Raw genomic sequence first — 5,376 nt, 5'->3', positions numbered from 1 at the left:
TCTTCAGTTTTCCAATTCTGCTCTTTAATGACCCTTTTGAGTACATTGGGCTCGCTCAGATAATCCAAGATCATTGCTTATTTTAAGGCCACTTGATTAACTATCTTAATTCATCTGCAAAGTCCCCTTTGGCATGTGAGGTAATGTAATCACAGATGTAACACCAGGGGATAAAAATCACAACCTACCATAGTCTATTTTCTTACTTATTTTGTTCATTGCCTATTTCTACTTTCTAGAATCTACAAGCCAGAGCTCTGTGACTGTTTTATATAACAGAGCTTAGAACATTGCCTGGTACATAGTAAAGCAAACCAAAAACCAAACTTACTGCCATCAAGTCGATTTTGACTCATAGCGACCCCTCCTTGGATTTCCGAGGCAGTGTCACTATGGAAGTAGATTGCCCCATCTTCCTTCCAAGGAGTGGCTGGTGGGTTTGAACTGCCAGCCTTGTTGTTAGCAGTCAAATGCCTTAGGCACTATGCCACCAGGTCCATAGTAGGCATTCACATATTTGTTGAATGAATTAATGAATGGACACTGGGTAATTAGTACCAACATCTGCCTCCTCATCAGTGCCCATCTCTTTAGGCTTTCTCTAGCCCTTTAAAAGCTGACCTTGACTTTCATTTTAACCTGAGTTTACCCAGATATGGTGGTTTGCTTGGTGCTTACATGCCATTGGTTATGACCTATCTTAGTGCTGCCATCACAGAAATACAAGTGTGTGGCTTTAACAAACAAATTAATTTTCTCACAGTTCAGGAGGCCAGACATTTGAATTCAGGGCACTGGCTCAAGGGGAAGATTCTCTCTCTTTCCATTCTGGGGGAAAATCCACATGTACTTCTGACTCGTCCAGTTGGTGCTTCCTGCTCTCTGTGCCAAGTCTGCTCTTTTTATACCTCAAAAGTGATTAGGTTTAAGACACATTCTACTTTGATATGAATTAATTAACATGACAAGGAAAACTTTATTCCCAAATGAGATCACATCCACAGGTACAGTGGTTAGGATTCTAACACATATTTTTTTCAGAGGCAGTGGGGGAATACAATCTAATTCATATTAGACTCTGCTAGATAAAGGGGATTGGTAGCATGAAATACCATATTTTCATGTAATTTCTTGGTTAACACAAAAGAGCCATATCTGGAACATGGATACAAACTATGGTCACAGAATGGCATAAAATCTCAGTGGCCAGCACAGCCTAGGGAAGGAACATCATGTGCTAAATCAAGGTAAGTATCCTATGACTTCTTGTAACAAAAGTCTTTAGGGAGAGTGTTGTTGTTGTTATGTGCCATCAAGTGGCACTCGACACATAGAGAACCCTCCTTGGGTTTCCGAGGCGGTGTAACTACAGAAGTAGATTGCCCAACCTTCCTTGAGAGGAATGACTGGTGGGTTTGAACCGTCAGCCTTCTGGTTAGCAGTCAAGTGCCTTAGGCACTACGCCACCAGAGCTCCTTTGGGGATAGTAGAGCTAGTAATAGAAATGTTTTATGTATTGTTTTACTCAATAAAAAAGTTGAAGGCTTAGTCTACACATGTCAATTATCCAATGAAAATTTAAAAATTCTTTAATCATCTAGACATTTCTAAGTACTCAGTTGCTTAATATTATGTAGACAGGCTAATCCTATGATTGTAAAGATCAGAGTTTGTATAAAAAGTCTGAAGCACACAGAAGTAACAGATTTGCTATTTGGGTTACAGTGTGGAAAAATCTTTGGAAACAGATTTATGTATTAGTTTTTCACTTTGCCACCAGATGTCCTTCATGAGTAGGAAAATATGATGGTTTGAATGATATTTTGAAGTGTGAATGCCCAGCATTTTTGAATAGTTGACAGTGAAAGGAAAGTGTGAGTGAATGTAAATGTTACCACAGACTTTTGGATGAGATGCGTATTTTGAAGGCAGCCTTACAGGTGTAGCTTTCAGAAGCAATATTTATTTAACTCTCAAATTTTCATTTCTCATATTCTGCAAACATTTACTTAATATATTTCCTTTTCACACAACTTCAAATAGATATTTTAAAAATTTGAGTAAATTATTATATTTAGAAATTAATACAAAGAAATACCCAAATTCTTATGTTAATGTTAAAAGTAAACGTTTAAGATTTAAAGTGGAACTTCCTTAAAACCTAAGGAGGCTAGCTTTCAAACACAACAGCAACATAGCTTATTGCAGCATTTTTATGTTAAACTAATTCTTCAAGCAGCTGCTTACACCTTCAGAAAAGTTAGTTGAAAAGGGACCAATATAGATTTAGTGTAAAAATAAAAAACTCCAGTTATAGCTAATGTAATTAAAAGGAAAATAGAATAGCATATTTAACATATAGAATTAATAAACAGCATCATTTTTAAAAAACAGAAATTATTTGATCATGCATGTGTGTTGTAAATGCTATAGCAGAAATCCTCGTAATATATAAGGAACAAGGGTAACAGCTGTTTTAATGGATTTTAATGATGTGCGGTATGTATTGCACTCTGTATTAATAAGCATTGGGGTATATGATTCCCATTCCAGCCCCAGTATCACTGAATGCATGGGATAAACTTGTGCTTTATTGTAAGGGCTCCTCATTTCTTCATTTAGTGGAGCTAGAAAGCTTACAGCCATCTGCGTGAAATGTTAGCCAAGCTAACAGATGTATGCTATGGATTGGCTCCCACATCCGGCTTTTTGACCAAATTCCTCTTCTTCCCACCCAGATGTTTTTGGAGACACGTACAGAGAACTTCTTGAAGCTTGTCCAGGGCAGGGAGGAAGGGGCGGTAATATTTTGATGTCCTGCAGGGGGCAAAGGTGACCTCTGATTTTCTCTAGTCTGCTCACACACTCCAGTTGAATCCAAAGCTTGACCTGCTCCTCCTCATCACTTGTCCTCTGGAATCACAAGTGGCACAGCACCCTGTATCATTCCCTTTACTGAGACTTCTGGGGAGGACTGAGGTGTCTGCTAGGGAGGGGTCAGAGAAGCAGGGTGTCGATGAGGTGGTGGTCAGGGTTTCTTATCCACTCAATTGGCTCTGAAAGTTTGGAGAAGCAGTGGTTTCACTTTTGAGATTATTAAAATCTTAGAACTACATCTCTTTATCTATTACTCTTCACCCCAGTAGATAAAAGAGCTGTGTGTTTTCCTGAAAACAAATGCTTGTTGGAAGCCATGGGGACAAGAAAGATGACATCCTCTTTTGTGGCCTTCAGTTGAATATCACTTTCCTTTTTATTATTCTTCTATCTTATTTCATATCCTTTTTGAGCTTTCTCTGGCTCTTAAGGGAAACGTGTGCTCTCATGTTGCTCACCCAGAGGCAGTCCTTTAACCGACTCACTGCCATGAAGTCATTTCAGACTCAAAGCGACTCTATAGGACAGAATGGAACGCCTCATAGGATTTCCACTGCTGTGAATCTTTACGGAAGCAGACAGCTTCATCTTTCTCCCACGGAGCAGCTGTGCTCGAACCACCAACCATACTTTAATCACTTCACTACCAGAGCTCCTTTCTCTTAAACTAGCAGTATACAACAGGACCACTTTCTGTCTGTCAGTTTGTCATACTGTGGTGGCTTACATGTTGTGATGCTAGAAGTGATGCCACTGGTATTTCAAATACCAGTAGGGTCACCCCTGGTGGACAGGTTTCAGCTGAGCTTTCAGATTAAGATAGATTAGGAAGAAAGGCCTAACGATCTAGAATATTGTCCAATATAGTGCTAGAAGATGAACCCTTAGGTTGGAAGGTACTGAATGTATAAAGTGGCTGCAACAGTAAAGTCAAGCATACCAGTGACCATTAAGATGGTACAGGACCGGACAATGTTTAATTTTGTTTACATAGGGTTGTCATGATTCGGAACTGACTCAATGGCCGTTAACAATATAACAGCATTCAACAGTAACTGATAGGTCATCTGGTGGAGGTGGGGAACTCATGATATCACTGAACCAGGAGTGCTGCCCACATGTTTAATTAATAATGAATCACTAAGTACCATTTTAGATTAATGTCGTATGGGTCCATCTACCTCTAACCCAAATAGAAAGGGGAAGATGTTGTATATGTGCATATTCTCCACTAGCTCTATTCTCACCTTTGTATATATGTACACAATACGTGGATCACAATCTGATTTTGTGTTTTAATTGGCATAGTCCTTCCTAGGTACTCATATATGCTTACCGCTTTTACAAGTTTTCAGTCCTCCTACACCCCTTGTAGGGTGGAACTTCTGTGACTCTGTTTGTGTCTCACCAGCAGTCTTATGAAAAAGGTTTGAGAAAGGAGGAGGCCCTTATCAGAAGCCTACATATATTGGTTGGATTTCTGGTCTTTCAATTAGAGCTTTTGGCTGATTTTCTGCTCTTCACAAGTCCTATGCAGAGGAAGGAATGGGAGCTCTAGAATTCATAGGGTCCTGGCATTTCAGACCAAACAGCAATTTTCAGATAGAAAGAATCCTGCAGATGGTTAAAATTGGCCCTCAGCATTGCTGATGTTTTGTTGCCTGAGATCAATTGGCTGTTGGACGTAAGTGGAATTAAAGTCTGTCCTAAACGATCATGTGTTTGGGCCAACTCAGGACCACACCACAGAGAGGGTTCCAGGGGATGGTGGGAGGGAAAGACCCTCAACCATACCAAACAGAGTCTTTGAGATAAGATAGGAAATGCTTAGAAGATTTGAATCAAGAGAAACCTCATGACCTCATAAATCCGTGAATTCTATAATCTTTATTTTCTTCCTTGCTCCCAAATTCCTTGGACAATGTGAAGTAAGACTGCTAGGTTTTATTTTTTCTAACTTACATGCACTTTTCACTAAGTTAAAGATCCAGTGTTTTAAGTGAATTTGTTTCTAGAAGCCATAGATGGCTGGACATTCTTGGACAGTGTGCAGACAAGTGAATTTGCTTGCTTATTGGCAAATGTGTTGCCGTTGCTGTCTGGGTACAGGGGACAGTGTATTTGAACAAGAAGTGCTTTTGCCTTGAAAGTAATTTGTGTGCTACATGCTTTATCTGGTTTAATGCTCACAGCCACCACATTTCAGGGCCCTGTCTACCATCCTGAACGGGAACCTAACCATCCCACTACTCTTACTGAAATTAGCTTTATCACCTCTGCTCATGTTTTATCGTGCACCATGTAAACGATTGTATTGCAACATTAAAATGCATTACAATATCTCCAAGATGGAAGGTAGAGGGTGAGAGGAAATTAAATGCGGCTTTTGTACTGTATCATCCAATTACATCCTCTGTTTTTTGGGTGCTAGCTTAAGTAGCCAAGCCAAAGCCTTAAACGAAGAGAGAAGAAAAAACACCCGGCCTCAAACTCTCAGGA

The sequence above is a fragment of the Orycteropus afer genome, unplaced genomic scaffold, assembly GCF_000298275.1.
Source record: "Orycteropus afer afer isolate SDZICR_OR568_19922 unplaced genomic scaffold, OryAfe1.0 scaffold00027, whole genome shotgun sequence".
NCBI lineage: Eukaryota > Metazoa > Chordata > Mammalia > Tubulidentata > Orycteropodidae > Orycteropus > Orycteropus afer.
Note: the sequence above shows the minus strand (reverse complement) of the source record.